This window comes from Erithacus rubecula (genome assembly GCF_903797595.1).
Source record: "Erithacus rubecula genome assembly, chromosome: 1".
Taxonomy (NCBI): Eukaryota; Metazoa; Chordata; class Aves; order Passeriformes; family Muscicapidae; genus Erithacus; species Erithacus rubecula.
The window spans coordinates 19,719,109-19,741,415 of record NC_136658.1 but is presented as its reverse complement, the minus strand read 5'-3'; positions in this window follow the sequence as shown (position 1 = coordinate 19,741,415).

Sequence of the window (22,307 nt, the reverse complement as noted above, 5' to 3'; positions counted from 1 at the left end):
AAAGAATTGGAAAGATGATTAAACCTCCCTTTCATATACACAAGCACAACAGGAAAGTGCAAAATTAAGAGCCAGAGTTCTGCTCTTGTGTTGGAGGCAAGTAAGAACCATAGTCTTCGTGTTTCCAACATCTTAGGAAACACCTACAAAACAGCAAAACACTTTAAAAACTTACAAAAAATTAGGTTTAGGGTCTAAGGTACATTTGAATATTTGGGGCTGTGGTTGGACTGATGTTCTCCCAGCTCCTGGCTGCCCAACATTTCTCTTCCAAGTGAGGTAGAGAGCAGGGGACTTGTGGTAACCATTTCCCTTCTTGCTCAACCTTTGCTAGATTGCAGCCAATTTTCTTTGACTCCTTTTGTAATACCTGTGCATCATTTTGCCACTCAAGATTCTCCAAATACACATGGGCAGAGCAGTTTGCAGCAATATTTGAAACAAATCCACAATATCCTTCCTGTCTCGCTCCACTTGAGTTTCCACAGAGACCTAAGAGATGTACTCTGGCTCTTTGGCAGAGGGGAAAGGCAGCAGAGGGTACAGTGGACAAACCTTCAGCCTGTGTAAGTATTCACACCTCCCTCACTTCAACAGAAGCAAACAGGGATATTCCCCACCCCTTTGGGCACATTGGCTTTTTTGCACAAAAAGCAGTAATTCTTCCTAGGCGATGATTTTACATAGCTGCTGCTGTATTCTTTTCATTACTTATTTATAATTAAGGAACTGGGAAGTTAAAGGTTTACAATGACCATCAGCTTTCCTGGAAACTGCTAACACATAATTCACTCCCTAGCCCCCAATTAGGGATAATTCCTTGATTTTTGGAGGTTTTGGTTTTGTTTTGGCTTGGTTTGTTACACAGTTTTTGACTTTCTTTCATGCTTTATGCTGAAGGTTTTCACCAGCAGACACCTATTTTAACCTATTGCTTTAGACCCTTTATGGGAAGAAGAAAATGGAGGAGGACTGGACTCCTCTGTACATCAGTGGTGCTATTCTGCCAAATATTGATGCATGATATAGCAAGTAAAACACACTAATTCAGCAAATACAAATATTTTCTTCTCTCATTTCTGTGGAAAAATACAGTGCATGCATTTTGGAAAGCTAAAGCTTACAGTCTAAGCTGCAAATTAATTGATTAGTTAACCCAAACTATTGGAATTTGCTACTTCTGATGCTAATTCAAATTCTGTAGCAAGTGAGTACAGGAAAAGGTGAAGAGAAAGAGGGTAAAAATAGAAAAGGGGTAACAATGAGTCATTTCAGCAGAAAGTGGTATGAGATAACTGCCATTAAGTCCTTAGTAAATCACAGTCTTTTAGCAGCTCCCTTGAGTTTTCATCTCTTATTGCACTGCATGTGCACTAAGTTTCTCTTCACCTTAGAAAAAGAAGCTTAAAACAAGTGCCATAAGCCTGGAAGCCTTCAATTGTACTCATCCACTAGCAAAGATGTGGGTATGAACAAACTGAAAAGATCTGAAATTACTAATCTGCAGATGCTTGTCAGTGTAACTCAAAACACAGATTTAAGATGTGTATGATTTGTGCAGCACTATAATGCTCTCTACAGAGTGTTCTGTGGTCAGCACCATCACTGTGGCATGTCCCAGGGAACAGGTGATTCTAAGAGCCTTCCTGCAGTAACCCCTGGCCTGTTCCAAGGGCACCTCTGACTGACTGTTAGTGTCCATGGCCACAATGGCCCTTTCTCATGCTGAGAGTTATTTCTGTCTTTTGCCACCTTTTGCTATCTATCCACCCACAACTTTCAGTTTGTTTAGATGATCAGAGAAGAAGTTAAGAGACCTACCAAGACAACTCCTACAGACTGCACAGAAGACTTTAAAAGTATTGCACTGTTATGTCATGGTTTACCTTCCCTCCCATTTGCTGTTGTATGAAACAGTAAATAACTATTCCAAACCAAGTATGGGATTACAATTTAAAAAACCTTTTAACTTTGTGAGGCTCATTTGCAGTATTTGCAGAGCATGTTCTGGTTCAAAGCCTGCATATAGCCTCTACTCTTAGATCTTTTAAAGGAACAACAGAAAAATGAGGGTGCACAGCAGGCTCCTCCCTGGAAAAGTTATGGTTTTCCTTCCCATCTGTGTGGCTAGAACAAAAGAATCTAGCCCAAATTATTTTATTTGTTATGCAAAGGAAGTGGCTCCTGTCACCAAGCCACAGGGAAAGGACTCCAAAAATACAAGCACATGTCCTGCCCTCCTAATGGTTTATTGTTCATTTTTGTGCATTGTCTATCATTTGATTTGGGCTGAGGATTGGTTATCACATCTAATATTTCTTGCAGTAAATCTTTAAAAACTCAAGGAAAAAAAACACCTCAAAAGCTATTTAGAAACTAACACCTGAAACAAATCTGATAACTTTTCTGTTGCCTCTGGGTTTCTGAGCCTTTTAGTTCCACTCTACAGTTTTCTCAAGAGCCATTATTGCTATAAGACTAACCACTGAGACTTTGAGTGTCTCTGAGAGATTGGTGTTGAAAAGAGTGATGGTGAGAGTGCACAAGAATAAGAATGCACACAGGTGGACACATGTTCAAGATAAGGTTTTTATAGACCCCTCAGTGGGGAAGATACCTACTTGTTTCCCACCCTCTGCTGTCTAACATCCTCCATGTTGTCAGCTCTCACATACCCACTGTTCTGAAGACATTACAAGTTACTCTGGTATTTCCCAGTGGAACAACATTGACTCACACTAAACCCCTCAAGTGATAATTGCCAAGTGCTTCTCTGCAATGAGAGAAGAAAATGACTGTCAGGGTTCCAATCAACCCCCAGGGCCAAAACCTGCCTGTAAATAAACCTTGAACAGGAATTGCCATGCTATGAGTCAATCCACCTGGTACTATCCTTGGGGTGCTTTTCATGAGGTGCTGTCTGGTTCAGGTTTGATTTATAAAGACTTCTAGCATCAGTCTCTCTCATGAGGGAGACCTTGTCTGCTCAGAAGGACCTGTTGTAATAATACCAAATGAGTTAAGGAACTAATCTGGCAAAATATTGCAGATCTCTATTTCAAGGTTTTTATTGCACTAGAAAGAAGTGATGCAGGAATCACTTACTGGATACAGTTCACAATATGATTATAAAAAACTTACTCTAAGGCATATTTTTTGGGGCTCAGATTTAACTTCTGAAATGAATAATCATCCAATTGGAGAAAAATAGTTGGGGTAAACTTCACTCTTTGAACTCAAATCAGCTGATTCTTCTCTATTGTGACTACTTGTAGTGAATGGAAGTTACAAAAATAGGAATACAAGAAACTGTCATCACTCAAAAAACCCTGGAAGAAGCTTTGTAGTTACAGCTACAGGTTTTAGTAGAACTGTAACTGGGTGGTATTTTCCATCTCAAAAAACATTTTAAGAGCTTTCAGGACTTCAGATGACAGTCTGGAATTACATGAACATATTTGCAAACTCTTCAAAAGTGTTTTGCTTCAAAGCCCACAGCCTTCCCTGAGGCTGCCTAACAGACCCCCTATTCAAAAGCACGATTCCTGAGGCAGCTTGTGGTGATGGTTATGTTCTGCAAGAGAGAACGCATCTTCAGTGCTTTCCCTCAGCCAGCCCAAGCATGCTGTGGTGTCAGCCTGGGCTCCCTGGAGTCAGGAGAAAACATTAAACTTTGGACAAACTCCAGCCCACAGAAGGGATGTGTGGTACTTTCCTAGAGCTGCTTCTAAAGGTACCAGGGAGAGAGACCACTGGCATACACAGCCAGTGTATTGATTGGGGCACCTTTTCATGTAAATAGAAGTGGACTTTCCTTTGATGTGTCATCAGTTGTTTGTTGAGCAGAAAGTACTCTTTTGTGCTGCTGTGGGACTCTGTGTACCACATTCATATGTATACAGCACAGTAAGCAGAAAAGTAGCTAAATTAAAACTGGCTAAGATAAAACATATTTCAGAGAACTTCAGCCACAACAGGACTTGAACAGGAAATGCCTTCACATGGTAGCTACCAACAAATAATAAACAGGAAAGACAGTTCTTTGTCACCAGAATTTAAATCTTCTACATATGCCCAGTACCCACTAACCCACCTCCTTTTTTTTTCGCCAAAACCAGGATCTTAAAAATTAAGAACAGTACATAAACTCAATGAAATGAGGCTCATTTTTACCACTTCTGCCTTAACACAGAAGCCACGAGCAGTAAAACTCACACCACAGCCACTGTGCACACGATGAGACACAAATTTTCAGTCCAATAGGAGGACAGGAATTCCCAACCATGTTGCATCTGCAATCTGGTGAATTCAGAATTCATTCTCACACAGAGCTGATTCCTCTGATCAAAACAGCAAGGAATTCTGTTGAAGCCAATTACAGCATAACTTGCCCAATGAAATATTCATCCTAGTAGTGGGCTTCCAAGTTAAGACAAGGAGAGTTCCTGCACCACAGGGATCTCTTATTTTCTTTGCTGTAACTGTGACATCTGGAAGCTATATATGTCTTTTAATGTCATTGATACCCTACATCAATGAGCTGCATGGGTTAATGGCATTTTATGAAGATTCCCAAGCCAGTTTCAGATATAGTCTTGGCAATTTTGCCTTGAATACTTATGTTTCATCTCATATTTACTGTTTCCTTGTCTATATAGACCTAATCTTCTAGTAACCTCATTTGTCAGTCTGTCAGCTTTCTGACAATGTATCTTACCTTTTTGTTGGAAACTTATCTTACTGCTACATGTGTTATAGATAGGAGGATACACAAAATTTGTTGGTTTTGGAAACAAAATAAGCATTCAAGACAAATGGGTACAAGTGATTTATATAACAAAGCCTTATTCCTGACTTTCTACAGTTAATATCTTAGACCATCACTACCTACTATTTTGAGTGTGACACAGGCTCAAATCCACAGACCACATCTGCTTCTGAAGCATTTATGTGATGTGCATAATAACAAAGAGGAAAAAATCCTTTTGTATAGACTTAGGTTAGAGCACAAAAAAAATACACATTCACACAACATGGGAAAGCCAAACTGAAGGACATCTCTAACTTTTTGTGAGTGATCCTTGCACTCTGAGGTTACTGCCACCTGTTTTTGCTGCTGCTTATTCACACTGTTTTCCTGAAGAGTTCTATAGCTGATCTTCCTTGTTTGCAGCATTGTTAGTAGGTTTTCAGAGCCAAATAATTCTGTTTTAGGGGAGGGATAATTCACTGTAAACATTATCATGTCAGGAGAGAGGTGCAGGAGAAAATCTGTAGAAAATACCCTGAGGTTTTTTTGTTGCTAAGTACCAGGGCTATGCAGAGGTGACAAAGCTTAGAAGTGTAACCAAGGTAGCTAATAGTTCTGTTGACTAACACTCTAAAGAAGAGAGATTTTGCCAAAAATTAAGTGAAAAAGTGACAAAAAAACATGCCAGGAGACTATGTTGTGAGGATACTTTTCAAGGAATTTGCTGTTGGAGGCATGTTTGTTCCTTTCTAAAAAGCTGGTGTTAAAGGCACAGTAGGCAGCAAAAGCTTTTAAGAGGGAAAATAATTGCAAGCAGTAAAAAGGGGAGATGGATTGGTCCTGTCATGAAAAGAAAAAATGGAAAGGGAACAACAGGGTAGAATAGCAGTGTGATAGGAGTGTGGGAGACAGAGGGCAAAAAGGCAAAAAAATCAGAAAAGTGAATGACATGAAGAAAAAAGGAGAGAAATTATAGATGTGGACCTTGGTATTCATGTAATTTTCCAGTTTCTCTTAGAAGGCAAATTCCTGCACTGTGAGCTCAGAACGTGCTCACAGGTACTCTGAGTTTCTTGGTAAGAGGTGCCCAGACTGTCACCCCTGCCATAATGCTCTCCCTCTGCAGAACACAGCTGCATGGGCAAGAGAGGAGTAGTGACTGGGATCACCATCACTAGCCTAGCACTCAGAACAAAGCTGCTGGTCTTCTGATAGCTACACTTCACTCTTAAAATGGCCTCCAAAAGAGGAGGGAATGTTTTCTCCTTTTGGATACCTACCTTAAGACAAACCAACCTTACTTTTTGGAGCTGAGCTGCTGTGCATACACAAGTTATAGATGCTGTGCAATGCTGGAAGTTGGCACCAAAAATAAGACCACTGCAGTTTACAAACTTAGGGAAAAAAGACCACAGCTTTTATTCTATGTAAACATTGGTCTGTCCTTGGGAGAACATTTCCAGTAGTTCCTACCAGCAATACTTAGTGGTTCTCCACAAAAGTACTTGTTTCCCAAGCACAAATAATGTTTTTTGCCAAGTACTTTTATCCTTTAGCTTAGTTACCCTTTCACCAACACTTCTCCAGTTATTTTCTGTATATGAGACCTCACAGAGTAGTTCACAGTTGCATGCAGCAATATCTATTGTTCAGATACTGCACATGACCGTAATTATACATATTCATAATATAGATAATTATAGTTATGCTCAGTGTATGAACAGTTAATATTGCTGTCTGATTTTGTATGGAATGTGTGATGACAAGTGTATTTAAAAAGTCCCATTAAAGCATTTATAACAAATCTTGGATTAGGAATCAGAGGTGCAATGGCAGCCTGGCCTCCCTTCTCTTCTTCAGCTTTCTTATCCAGCACACCACAAGAATCATGTCTCCAGTGGGAACAAGTTGCCATGGAAATATCAGATGAGACGTCAGAAAAAGAGACCTTCCAGCAGAGCAGTATGTGTCATTTCCAACATACACAAAGGGCTAGACAAATGCATCAATGACTGCATTTTTTCCAGGGACCCTGTCCACTCCTGATAGTTGTCCCAAGACCACTTTATCTTCCAGATGTCTCCATATTAGCACACCCCACTCCCACCCTCTGGCCCAGCTACAAAGGCTTCCCCTAATGTACCCTCAGGACCGTGATCCCTCCTAAGCCAACTCCCAAGGCCACATGTATTCCTGAGTTATACTCGATCCCAACAGCACTCTGAGTGCCACAATCATCTTAAACCCACTCTTAAGTGACAGAACAAATATCCAGCAAGTGACTCAACAGGGCATCAAATACAGCAAAAACTCACATGTGAGTTTTGCAGATACAGCAGACTCACCATGTGAACACAAACTACTTGAACTGTAGATCATTAGGCAGCAAAGAAGTCTCTGAACAAACATGGGCTCCATTCAACCCTACACCTCTACTTGTGTTTTCTGGGAATTAACAACTACAGTTGGATAGCTCTAGTCCAGAGCTGTCCAGGGGTAACCATCTCATGTGAGATGAGGTGTGTCTGTCATACTGACCCATTGCTAACCAGATGGAAAAATGGGGTTTGAAATCTGAGCCTCTAGAGCCCTTTGAGTAAATTCAAGCTCATTGAATAAACCAAAACAGTTCCTTGAAGCCACAAAAATAAATCATTGCACTCCAGTAAGGAATCCTGCTCATACAACTGAAGATTACATTTGATAGTTGAGATTTTTCTGAACTTAAAAAAAAGAATTCTCAGGTAGACCAAAACATTTTGCAAATTCATTTTTACCCTGGCAACATAAATAGTAAATCCCACAAAAATCCTGAAAGATTTAGCTATTTCATCTGTCTACATTTGTATTTATAGTTCATATCTAAATTTTTAAAAAATTACCTTTAAATTTTATTGTGTTTTTATAATTTAATGTGACATTTATAGATAATATAACTTTTCATATAAAATATCCTTAAAGGTTTGAAAATTAAATAAATGACAAAGACTAATTTCCTGGAAAACTAAATAAAATTTGTTTTTATAAAGTTTGCATTTTGATCTAATTTAAGACTAGATGAAAAATGAGTACTCTTGGAAACCCCCATAAATCCTGGCATTGATGATAATATAGTGTGGGATGAGGTACTAAACATATTAGCTGTTACAACCAGGGAAAAATATGTGAGAAATCTGAAATCTGGCTGAGGAACAGAATAAGTTCCAGTAATTCAGTTTACACTTATTTGTTAGTAATTAGTCCAACTTAGCCCATACCAAGTAATTACAGAGAGCATTTTAGAGGGCAAATACAGAGATGAAGAAAATCAGATACTCCAGGATTACAGAAATTGCTTTCTGATTCATTTTTAAAGCCACTTGACATTTACACCTATGACAAAGTTGTGGGCTGGTGAAATGGAGCTAATGGAGGGGAAACTACAGAATAGGGGAGCCACAGTGAACAAAAGGTGGTTGGGGCAAGGTCCAACAAAACCTCATTTTTACTCAGATAACAATTGTGGAAATTATCTTGCTTCAATGTTCACAGCGTCATGATATTCAACAAGCACTGCCCTCAGACAAACCCACAGACACCATCTTCACAGAAGAGAGAGGAAAGGAGACAAAGGACAATTTAGCTGCATGTCTGAAACCTAACTTAATGCAGTAAAAGATTATTTATGAGCACCTGGCAGCAAGCCAGGTGTATTACCTTTGAGAAAATATTTAAGAGCTGCACAGGGTATAATACAGGGCTGCTTTGAACTGGCTGTAACATAATTAGCTTAGAAAACTCAGTAAACAAAATAAGGACACCCTAAAACCTAGAAAGTTTGCAATTCTAGGAGCCAATTAAAAGCATATATTTTATAAATCAACTAAGCAACACCTTTTTCCTTACAACTTAAAAAAAGCCACTAACTTTGCTGAGATCCTTTGGGAAATCTAAACTCTCTTTATATATAGAACAGCATCAAAAGAGGGATGGGCAGTCTGTCCTACAGTAGTCTAAGCCCACTATCAGACACTTGGAATAGAGCATTACTTCTGTTTACTAAATATTTGCAGCGTTATGCTAGAGTTTCTCCCTTCTCTCTTCTATTATTTTAGATGAAATTTGCCATGGACAGTACCTACCTACCCTCAATGCTCCAAAATAAACCAAAGAAACTCTGTCCTGTGCTTCAGCTGAAATAAGCAATGCTATTTCTAAGGGCTCTATGAAAGTTGCCTTTCTGCCAGGCTATCCCCATCAACCTGCTGCCATCTGGCTCTTCTTCCTCACAGAGCAATCCTCACAGGCAGCACTGAAGGAGGAGGGAAGCTGGTGAGAGCTTTCCAGACAAAAGCTCCCATCTTCCAAGTCTCCTAACATTCCTGAAAATGCTGCCAGATCTTCTTTCCAAAATGTAGGCCATACAGACAAAACATGCAGTCCTGTTTATTTCTCCAATTCTTGTCTGACACTTCAGCTGTGATTTTGGGTCCTTCTGGCTATTCATTTGGTGTGACTTGTTCATTTGGCAAACACAAGTCACGGCTCCTTTCTCACTGATGTGACAGACAAGTAGTGCTGGTCCTCTTGCAGTCAAGTAGTAAACAGATCCAGGCACACTCAGTCCAGCAGCACCATGCCATCACCATCCTTTGACTCAACCAAAATTATTCCTTTTGATGCCAGCAGTAATTTAACACAATACAAATGGAGGACATGCAGAATTTGGCCTAGTAGTTTTGGCTGACAGAAATCATGGCTGCTTTAGCTGTTTATTCCCCTAGGAATTATTTTTTTGTTGATAAAGTAGGTTACTGGAAAGCACTTCTGGACTTCAGAAGAGCCAATTCAAATCTGATGGGGGGAGGGGGGTACAGGCAGGTGGTGTGTGTTAATTTGAGATTGTTCAGATCAACTAACCTTTAGCTCTTTTTCTCTGCCAAGTCTCTCATGGATTTATTCAGCACTGTATGAATTACTGCCTTTCTGCTTCTGCTCCTAGGGGGTTGGGCAATCAGTACTGCACAAGATTCACAACATCCTACTTCCAAATACAAGCTAGTACAGTCAGAGTGGAGTCAATGATCCTCCACATACAGCTAGGTAAGACAAGAAGGCAAAAACTGCCAAGAATGAAATAATACTATATGAAATTGCATTTTTATGTGAGTTGCTCCATCTCTTTCCTGGCCTTGGATCAAACCAGCTAGAGTTACAGAGCTAACTGTAATCCTGTTATCAACCCCTTCCAGGGGTTGATAACAGGCAAAGGAATGTCTCTACTTACTGGCCAGATTCTTTGGTATAAGACAAAGGCTCTATTAACTTTCAATTTAGCTAATGGACATATGCCTGCAGTTTTAACTCCCAAGTTAAAAAATTATGTTAAATCACTTTTTTTTTTAAATTTTCAAAACATTTGTTTAACTAATTTGAAATTAAAAGGTTTCAAAAGGAAAGTCTGAGCACCCAAAGAGATGGCTGCAGGCATACTTCATCACTTGAAATAGCTAGTGAAGCTTAGCCTTGCAAGGGAAGGCACAGTGACTGTTTGGGTCTCCTGTGTTTCTCTGGGATGCAGAGTTGCACAGTCCTTTCATCAGTGTCTCTACAAAGCCATTATCACACCAGAAAGAATTCTTTACTAACTTTACTTGTTAAGATGAGTATAAGCAAAATTCTCCTTAAGTACACAATACAAATGGTCCTTGTGTCATCAAAAGCACAATTTTGCTTTTTGTTAATTATTCAGCAGGGGAGTTTTCCTCTCAAACAGAAGTGGATCCCACATGTAATATGATGACGAAAACACAGAATGTACCCGAGCACGCTGCATCTGATCATGAATGATTTAGACTTTAAAACATCTTGGACTGCTATGAGAAATGCAAAAGGATCCTTCATAACAATTGACACTATAAAATCTATATCTGAAATCAAGAAAATTTATGCTAATGGCCAAGGAACTGATATATGGCTAAAAAACAAGAAGTCTGTACTACTCCCATACCATCTGTAGAGGACTAGCAACAGGGAGCTGTGAAAACATCTGCCCACATGTTCAACATGGAAGGAGTGCTTTGGGCTACCCACTGGTGGCCACTCACCTATCCAGGCCAACACTTTTGAACTGGAAGACCTAGACCCAACTTAAGGCTCAAAAATAGCCTCCCTATGCAATCACACTGTGGGTGAACTGAAATGCCAAACACTCAACTTCTCCTATGCTTCGTAAACTCCTCTGGGTTCTTTTCTAAGCCACACTTCAGGTAAAAAGGACATCAATTAACTTCCCTTCTTGTTTGCTCTGCTAGCACCCATTAGAAATGAAGTAAATCTAAATGATAAGAACTGAGAAAAAAACTAGTTTTGAAGGTGTTCAGGATGGAACCACTCTGAAGGGAGAGGACATCAGGTTCTATGTCACTCAGTCTAGATCATCTCAATACCACTATATCTGGTAATAAAACCAAATTACTTTTCACATGGGAATGGTCTCTGTGGTCACCAGGTGAAAACAGGAAAAGTAGCCAAAGGCTGGAACATTAAAGACGCCAATAGTATTTCTAAAGCAATCTTCACAATCCTTATTCCTTTCACAGTGGAGAAGGTTGAATACCATGTGCAAGAGGGGAAATTCAGTCTGTGCTTGCTTTGTGTCACATACTTGCCTGGTTCAGATGAGGAAATTGGAAACAATTTCCACTCCCTTCTGAGCCAAAAGAAGGTTGCTACTGAGCACAAAGACAGGTCTTACTTGAAATACTCATCTCAACTGTTTGCCAGAGGTACATAAACCTCTCCCCCATGTTTATTTATAGAATCAAAGCTAAGATAACTTGTTATTCTCTCATTTTCAATTCAAGACAGCCATTCTTTTTCTTCATTCCAGTCTATTACCAATTGCTTAGCAATGTGCAGCAAATCAAAGAATAATGTTAGAACCAAATGGGTTTGCTGTGAGCTGCTGTGAGTTCCAGAGCTACAAGAGACCTCTGGTTCTGCTGTTTGAGTCACCTGGGGATCTTTCACCCAAAGCATCTCCAAGCAAAGGAAGCATTTATAAGGCTTATGAAGTAAATGGAGGGGCTTCCTCCTTTAGTACAAATGCACAGAGAATCAGTGAGCACTGAGAAACTCAGGAGCTCTGTGAGCCTGTTCTCTGGCAACACTCTTCCATAATTCAGCATAGAGACACAAATGCCAAGGGCCAGCTGCTCAGCTGGGCAGTGCTGGCAAAGCTGTCCTGAAGATGGTCTAACACAGATTTGCACAATGACTCAAAGCTGCACCATCCCAAAACTGTAATACAGCTTGGCACATCTCTCCTAACAAATAGGACTCTGATCCCCTCAGACAAAAATTCAATACAGAAGTGTCACAGTACCCAAGAGCTTGTCCTGGTTCTGGGCCCAGTTCATTCCTCCTGGCCAAACAAGTCCTCAGGAGACTTCAAGAGAACTCCAAGGGGCTTTCTCAAAACTCCTGCAAGCTGAGAATGTCCCAAGACTTCAGCAGGATATCACAGAGCATTAGGATGTCAGAGGGATATGCTGTATCAAGGAGAGGAGATGTGCTGACAACTGATTTTCATCTGGTTTCTCAGGGTTTCTGCTGCCCCTGCCATGAGGCCAGCAGGGAAAACAGTGACTCCTCCAGGTACCCATTATCTGGATCTGCAGACCATGCACGAGCTGTGGGGCCTGGCTCCAGGACAGACCATGTGTTCTGTCATTTCAGATTGGGAAGGCTTTGGAGTTCCTGCTCCAAAGGGAAGCAAATATCATTGCACAGCTCCAAAGCAATTGTATGAATACAATTTTTGTAGGAGCTGGAAAGCCCAAAGAACCCTTGCTGAAGGTGGTAGGCTCATGGTTTACCAAATCTACTCTCTGTACCAAGAGGAAACAACTATTCCTAAGTTCCTGAATGTAGCCTGGAATACCTCTAGAAATAAAATTCCCAGAGAAACTGGTATGTGTTTTAAATAAAGAAAAATCTGAACTTTTCCCCTCCTCAAAATAGAAAAAAAAAAAATCAGTTGTAAAGAAACTTTTGATTTTTTTTTTCTATTTCCAAATGAAAACACCTTTTTTTTTTCCCCAGAATTTTTTTTCATTTCCACGGGTCAATAACCTTGAGTTTCTCTACCTCTATTTGTCAAAACCTAACAATCAGATTGACTTTCCTGCCTGTGAATGTCTGGCTGCATTACAAACGTTTTTAAGACTTTATGATAGCCCCAGAAACAAGATACTGATAAATCTTACGTATCACATAACGAGTAAAATGACACACAAACTCAGTGCCACATCAAACTCAGTTTAACAAACTAGTTGTTAAACTACTAGTAAGTGTTGGACCTAAGAACAGAGCAAAAATCTTTGTGCCAAGGCATTCCTGAGTATTGGAAAATGCTGCAATCTGCCATGCTCCTGTCTTTATTATGGTCCTTGTACTTGCTTTATATAACAATAGAGCTAATTAAAAACCTCCTAAGTACTACATATGAATTTCAATTAGTGTAAATTGTCACTTGTTTCCCTACTGTTAGTGGACTCTTTAAATGCACATTGAGTCTCAGTCATTTCCAGATAAGATCTGATGAGAAGAGTCCTCTAACTTATAATGCAAGAACATACTGCAGTCCATCCATACACCAGTTTTATCTATTTTTTCCAACAATTTTGTATGTACATCCACATTATAACATAGTTCTATTTCATAAATTGAAAAAAATGTGATGAACAAACGTGTAACTTTAGGAAGAAAGGTAAAGTTAGTTTCACTACATGAGACTGACAGTGAAGTTGATTCACTATTGTTCTGTTCTTTGGTTCACTGCATTCCCAAAAAGACAGGGAATGCTGTATGCAGAACTGGGGTTCCATATGAATTAGCCATGAAGCTGTCTTGATTTAGTGGTGCCTAATACTCAGTTTGAACACAAGCTGATGTGGAAGGGAACACCAAAAATTAGAGTAAGAGTTTTTATTCCCAAGCTGTTCCCTTAGTTTTTATCTATGTGAATGATTTTTTTATCTTTAAAATTCAAAAGGAAAAAAAGTCACAAATATGATAAACTTACTTTTTTTCATTAGACCATTTTTGCACATGCAGATTACCTCTGGCAAGGGTGGCTAACCACTTTCTGTTTCTAAGGTGGCAAGCCAAATGGAAATCCATGACTTAAAGGAAGCTTTCAGAAGGTGTTGAGTTACTTAACAGCAAGTCCTACTATGTTACTTCTGAAAAAATTCAAATAAATATTACCAAGAACATAACAAAATTCCTTGCACCACTTCAGTACTTTTCCTTCTCTATCCTTTCAGTAACTGCACATCCTGTCTCCGATGACATAACCAAATTACAACCAAAACATTGATAAATGGTGGCTCCAAAAAAAGACATAACTCCATCCTTAGGGAGGGCAGTGTTTTCAGAAGGACAGCTATGTCTCAAGAAATAAATTTATTTTTGAAATAAATTGTGTATTAGACAGACATGTACACACTATCTAGACAGAAACACAGATGATTTGTTTTAGAGGAGTTTTCAGAAATAACCAGCACGGTTTCATCCTCCCCCTCATTTTATATAAATAGCTACAGACACATTTTGCACGCATTCACATATAGGGAGTGAGATTCTTACCACTGTACAGTGCCAGAAAGAACAGCACCCTCCTGGATAACTCTAAACCAGCCCACAGCATGCACCTATACAATAGGTCAATCAGTAAATACAGATTTAGCTGGAGAAGACCCCCACATTTCTGACATTCCAGAATAACTTTCCACAAAGGAGTTGAATGGGCTCCTCAACCGCACAACAATTTTTCAGCCTTTTTATTCTGAGCTTTTCCAGTGAGTAGGTCAGGAACTTTTCCCTTGACAGTCTCAGGTTCACAGGATAGCCTGCTCTTAAAAGCTCTGTCAGCATATTCCTCATTCTAGACTCTTGAAACCTGAACCTTAGTCCCTCCTACTCTCCCAGATGCAGCAGATATTTATTGAAATCTTTTAGAATCTTATTTAAAACATCAGATATTTTTCCACTATTAAAATGGGATTTGGATATTTTAATGGTGTCAAAAACCTCAGCACAAGGTCACAGTGCTGAATTGGTTCTTTTCCTTTGCCAACCCTTTGGCTTATACCAGAGATCAGCATCTCTTCAATCGCCTAAGGAGCAACCTCATTTTCTCTTACAGGAGCTGAGTTTGTCTTCTGCTGGTGCTGGGATGATGCAAGTATGTCTGCATCCAAGTATTAGTTTATCTGTCCCTAGTTCTCTCCCGGCAACTCTCCCTTTCCTCAAGCAGAGCTAGCTAAGTGGCAATCAGCTCTGAGGGTGGATCTTCACACCTACACAAAACCCCATAGGAACAGGCTGTGTTTTGTGTGAACACAAGGTGAGCCTCCTATACAACTATGTGTAAGAGGATGTAGGAAGAGAGGATTTGATTGATTTCACCTTAGCTTTCCTACCTCACCTTCCGTTTCTGGCTAGTGCTGCTGTCCTATATAGTTCTGCTGCTTTTTCTATCACCCCCTTTTTAGTTATTCCTATTTCATATAAACTCCCATCTTATTTTTAGATTCATTTCTTTTCACAATGTGTTTTGCCCAAGGCAAAGGCAAACATATAAACAAATCTTCCAGCCAAACCCTGAGATCTTTTCTTAGTATTTGCTGCTCAGCCCTCACCAGAGTCCCTGTGCTTCACAGGTCACTCTGGCTTTCTGTGTGAGGCAGTGTTGTGTTAGAGAAGAGATAAACCAGAAGAAAGGAGGAAGAGAAATAAACAGTGTGAGCTCAAGCCTTCTCACATGCTCTGCTCAAAGCACAGGGCAGAAATGGGTGCTTAGCTCTCCAAACCACCTCTTAGCAGGATTGAGCACTAATGTCCTCTTTGTATCCAGCCCTCAATATTCCCTTCCCCTTGCCTCTAAGAGATTAGGACATGACTGTTAAAACTCTCATCTAAGGGAAAGGCAGAGACACTTCTGTGCTGCAGAAATACTTGTCCCAAAAGGCAAGGTTCCCCTCAGATAACTCCCTGTAAGAGAGAATGGCCCAAGGTGAGCTGGGAAGGACACAAACATCCACACTGCCAAGACTGTAGGAGTGAACCAAAGGAAAACCCAGCCCTCTAAAGAGAATGGCTAAAAGCTGGTCACTGCTGATGTTGAGCACCTGTCTCAGATTTCAGCCATGTGTAAATTGCTTTCTCTGTACCAAAGCAGTGAACCCTGCAGCAGCTCATGTGCTGTACCAAGGTTATTTGTTAATGGAGCTACACACAAACACAGTACCCAGAGGAAGGATAGTTTGGAAGGGTTTTAGAAAGAGCAGTCAGTGTGTGCCAGCTACATAAAATTTGAACCCATCTATCTCAGCAGAGCCAGATACAAGACTGAGCAAGTGAGCACATCCCTGAAGCAGACATGGGATTCAGTTTCACCAAGTGTTATGCTTGCTGCTTTCTTTGAGAAATCCTACAGAGGGAAGGAAGAACAGAAAATCAGTACAATAGTTAAAATATTAAAATAAATATTAAATATTAAACCCAGTTAAACATTCTCTGTATGCTAAATGCAGTCACTGTATTAATGAAACATCTATAAGGAAACCATTCTGAGATGGTCAGAAGCTTAAAGGATCTGTTCTACAATTGTCAATGGAAAAAGAAAAACACAAAGAAAAGAAAAATAAAAAGCAGCAGCAAGAGAACCTAGTAGAGCATGGACTACCAATAGCTCTTTGTTCTGTTCTTTATGTTTGTCTTGGAGAAGAACAAGCCTAGGGCTGAGGATACAACCAGTCAATTGTAAATTTAAATATGTTTGTTCTTCATGCTTGCCAAAGCCACACAGGGGGTCCTGGTAGCTTTAGGTTTATGCAAGCTGAGACTACAAAAGCAGTGCTATCTCAGGACTCCCAGAACAAATCTATTTGCAAAGCTCTTTTCTCCAGATCTATATCTTTGAGAATGACAAAATTTTGGCATATATGGAATATTTTGAAGGATATTTGGCCATGTTTGAGGCTCCAGAGATACAGAAGTCACAGAAACAACTTCAAAGGCTCTGAGCCTCAATCACCAGAAATACTCGCCTGATTTCCAGAGGAATATGAACATGACTGAAGACTACAAAGTTACAATCTTATAAAAAAAAAAAAAAAGTAAATCTGTATTTGGTGGGAAGGGAAAGAATACTTTACTACTGCAGTGTAAGTAACAAATCAAGCCTTGGTTCCCCAAAGTCAGAAAGGATTTGGGCCAAGGGAAGAATACAGGATGAACTAAGTTTAAACAATATTAGCTTAAATATTGTAGGAAAATGGGATATATGGACAATGATACAACTTAAAGCTTTCATTTCTCAAACTGCATTTTGCTTTATAACAGGACCAGCAAAATGCATGAGTAAAATTTAAAGGGGGCAGGGAATACAGTGCTTATTTGCTTTTAAAGTATTTTTTTCACTTCCAAGTGAAAATTTTCCAAGATTGTCTTAAGTCTTTAGCCCCTACTCAGATTAAAAGTGAAAGTTTTGAAACACAAAAACTTGAGTAAAAATTTTTGCACTTTGACATCAAACTGCCCAAATATTCAAGCCAACTCTGCCCAGAACCTGAGGGAATTTGCACCTTCAGCCTGCTCAAGCCTACCAAGTCTGAGATAGGAGCAGAGTTGTCCTGTTCCTTTTTTGCTGTAATCCCACCAATTTTGTACTAGTTAAGAATGATGCCTCTGTCTGGTTGACACTCCAGTTGTCAGCCCAGTAAAGCAGTACAGGCCTTTTTTCATTACAACACAAATTCATAGGCCAGACTCATGCACTGAGCTGCAGTAGCAAAGACAAAGATCTGCCAGTACTGTTGAACACCCATGAAATCTAGTATTCTGACATTTCAAATTACTGCAGTATGATTTCTCAGAGGTTTTCTGCTAGGGCACAAAGAGACAGAAACAAATTAGCAAGGTTGGGAATCTACTGCCCCAAATCCCTATTTTACAGCCATGACGGATTGGGGAAAATTTTTAAACAACAACAAACAAAACCCCACACCACCCTAAAAATAACTGCAAATTGAATTTCTGGGCACACTTCTAAGACTTTACTTTTGGCTCAATATTCTGCAATTTTTAAAGGCTATTCTTATGAATTCAACCAGAGACTGCAGCAGCACCACATCTATAATTTGTATGAAAAGCAAATAAACACAAGAAAAGCAGTCATTCCATAAGAACTGTCAAAAATACCTTTTTTCCATTAAAAAAAATTGCGTCAAATTTTAATGCTAGATTTCGGTGGAACATCATCAAAAATACATTCCTTCCTAGTGCATTTGACCAGAAAGTATGATATATTACAACAATACCACCTCAAGACAGCCTTTAAATTCATAGGTCAGACTAAAGACTCTCACAACTAGTTCTGAATATTGTTGAGATGGAATAAGGCTCAGATCCCCATATGGCAACTTTATGCAACCAAGAACAATGACAAATATATGGAATTAACTAGCACTCTGCTTCAGTTTAAGCCATCTTCTAGAAGGCACTGACAAACACAAAGTGACTGTGACATCCAGTGCTCTTATTACATTCAATTCCAAAAAGGGCTTCTTTAAGTGGACAAGCTTCAGCTTAATACAGAATTAACAAGAACATCAGAAAGAAGCTTGAAGTAAAAGGGATTCAAACTTAACTCACATCCAAAACATAGAGTGAAGACAGGAAACAAGAAATACCAAACAAATCAGACCTTACCACAGCAAGAGACAAGAAATAAAATTACAGCAAACACACAGCTTTGGAGAAATGAGTGGATTGAAATGATCAAAAGTAAGGCCAAGTCTTCAATTTTATATGTCACTTCAAGTGGCAGGAAACAACTATCCTTCAAGTCTATAAACTCCCTGTTGCATCAATCTGGGGTTGGTTGAAAAAAAAAAAAAATGTCTATCACTGCAAGGGAAGTGCAGATGCCAGTGAAAAGGCTCCTATTCAAGTACACACCAAATAGTTTGTAACATTAAGAGACATGGCCTTTGCTCCTGATCACCAAAAGATCAAAATAATCTATCAGGAGTTTCAAATGCTGCCCTACTTCTTCAGTTCTAATCCCTTTTCCCTGATACTTGGTTCACTGCTTTCTGTATGTACAAAATGCCAGCACAACAACACATTTTGCTTTGGATTATTGTTTCCATACAGTCCACAGCAAATGCTAAAGTATACAACTCTCATTTCAACAGTCATTTGGGAAGAGGTGAGATTTACTTGCTAATGGATGCCCCTTTTTTTCCTGAAAGGATAAGAGTGCATGGCTTAGTCTTCTGCTTCCAATAACACATGCCACTTGTCAAAACAGGGCAGCAGCTCAAAACTCAAGTCCATAGTTAGCTTCTTTTCTGACATCTCAAAGACATTAATTCTCAGGTTAGATATGCACTGAAAATGGAACCATTGCTGAAACACAACTAGGCTAACACACTCTTCCAGAGCTACTGATATTTCAGAACTCAAGAAACAATTCTGTACTTCAGCTGACATAGCAAACATTGCTGGACTGTATTTTATGCAAACAGCATACACACATAAGGAATTACTTTTACCATCAGCTTGTCTTTCTTCTGGCTTTTTATCTTATAAAGAAAGCTGAAGATCCTATTCTAAATAGAGAAAAGCGTGCATAGATTTGTGGCAGCCTGCTAAAAATCAGATTGTCTCAGGCAATGTGCACAGTTTCATCTGTAGAAAAGAGTTTTCCCGGAGAAGTCTCCTTCTTTGATCAGCCCTGCCTAAAGCAGCGAGAAGCAGACTGAGTGTGTTTGTTGCACAGCCAAGCAGAGGCAGCTCCAGGCTTGTCATCCATATACACTGAGTCTGTGAGTGCCAAGGGATGAGAGACCAGCACAAACTGCTCTTACCTCGGTGAAAGACAAGAGCCTGGGATGAAGAGCTGTGGACACAGAGCCCCAGCTGCATTGCCCACTGCAGGGTGGCCATGGTGGTGCAAGGAGGGGCCAGCCACAGCTCCCCAGGGCTCACCCCTCTCTGACAGGGCTTGGGCACAGGCAGGCAGCTCTTCTGCTGCCCACAGCAGTCTCCTTACCCTGGACTGCTGCCACCCCTTTCATACCAGCAACTGGCCCTGCAGGTATAGTTAGATGACAAAGCAGAAGGATTTCGACACAGCTTTGAGGCCATTCATTTCCCTGTGTTCAAGCAGTGCTGTTCACATGGTGGTCCTGTTGTACCTTGTTTATGCCTCCAAATCTGGCAGGAGAGAGATCATATTAGCCACAATCACCCAAAAAGGGATTTGGAAATGTGTAACGCTGCTATTGCTTCTCAGCAAAGCATTTTATCTTAACTGTCAAGAAATACCACATGTGCCTAAACAGCACTGTATAACTTAGTGGTAGTTAAAAATCAGCTGAAAATGTGAAAAAACCCTTTATTCTCAACTATTAAGCCAAGAAAAGAAAAATCCCCTTTCATGCTTACTTTTGTGGTTTGATGTAAAACAATTACTTTTGCTTCATTTTAATTTAAAACAGAATTGTGATTTATACATTTTTTATTAATAAACAAAGAATATGCAAAAGCATCTTAAGAAAAAGTCAAATGTAAATTTTCATTTCCCTTCAAAATACTGATTTAAGCTTATATTTTTCAGGTTATTTTTCCTCAAATGAAATCTCAGCTTCTTATTCAAAGACAGTATTTTCCTGTGGAAATTTTCAGTAAAATTACTATTTTGCCAGTAGCAGAGTGAGCCACAGGATTTTGCAGCTCTTAACTCACCCTGTACAGGACTAGCATAATACACTCACGTGCTTTACCCAAATCCTTCTTGTCTACACAAAACTCCTGTCTGTCCTCTTTGTGTTCCCACACTGCTCAGCATCTTCCCCATGGTACCAACATTTGTGCTGCCTTATGCATCTCATTTCTTTACTCTCACCACACCCACAGTCTGGCTCCTCTCTTTACCATAAAGTGCCTCCATCTTTGCTGGTTCACAAGCCAAAATTCACTATCATCAAGAAAAAGCAGCAGGAGGGCAGGCACAGGTGTGGAGGAGCTTTCTCGTGACAAGCAGATTTTGATTCTTTCACCTTCCCCATCAGAAGCAGCTGGTAATCTTTATACATTAAGTGGAAGAACACAAAGAAATTCTTAATGAGGTCTGTCAAATAGAGAAGACAAAAATTTCGTTTCCTGTTATTGTTTATGGCTTGTCTTGGAAGCCACAACTGCAATCTGTGTCCCTGGTGTCCTTGGCACCAAGGGAAAGACAATTCATGCACCATATGTTCTACAGTATACAGAGGCGAGACAAACAGGATTGCTCATCCCATTTTATGGGTGGCTTAAAGCCAAGGAGTGACTTGGTAAGGCTGACAGTCCAAGGGACTGAATGTAGCTCTCCTGGTTATCAGCTCAGCTCCTAAATCATGCTCTCTCCTCATTCAGAGCCTTCCTACCAGAACAAAGGAATTTATGCCTCAAAAAGCAATTTTTGTCTTGGCTAGGAGATGGACAATAGAAGGCTTAAAAATATTGTTATATCATAGCTTAGGTAGAAAAACAACCATTCCCATAATGAAACTGCAGCATATTTATTTCACAGTTCCTGCTGAATTTATGTATTTCCCAGTGAAACACAGAAGGTTTTCTAAACATTACTAGAATTGAAAAGTGATGGAAAACTACTCCTTCATGGCATCCAGCCAGAATTCCTGGTTCAAGAGGATGGGAAGGGTCCTAAAAGCTTCTCAGCTGGACTTGTAATCACAGGGGAGAAAAAAAATCCAGGTTCTCAAGTAGAAATTGTATAAAAAACATCAGTTATAATGGCAACAAAAGGGAAGATTATCAGCCTTAGCAACTTAACATTCCCTGCTTTAGCTGTACCTGAAGTAACTATTCTACCTTTTTCCATTATACCTGTACATTACTTTTCTGATTAGACTGTTTATTATATTTCAAGATCTGCTGCAGGTTTATCCTACTCTTTTCAGTATTTATTCTCCCCAGAATTGCCATCTTCAACACAAGCAATAATATTTGCAAAATCATTCAGTGCACTTCAATTAGAAGACATGACTATTTTAGTGCTCAGAAAACAGAATTATCTGGTTTGAAATCTGCATAATTTAAGATTTGAGTTAATAATTTTAAAAGGACAATTTGACAGAATTATCTTCTAAACAGAAGCAATTTATTCCTTTAATTAAAGAAAAAAATAAGTATCCTTCCAAATGAGATATCCTTTGAAGTTCTATTCATCCTGAAGGACAACACTGGTAAGAGCCAAGCAACATTCTGGATGTATTATTTGTGTGTATATGTACATACATAGCTATTGAACTGATCTTCACCAAAACCTACAGGACCAATCACTAAGAACAAAGAAGGAGTACTGAAAACAACAGCTAAATAAAAAGGTGCATGCATACCTCTTACATTTTCTCACTATTAACTGCTTACAAATAAGCCACATTTTCACATGTTAGAAAGGAAGCAGGAAGTATCAGCAAAATTTAAAAGTTAC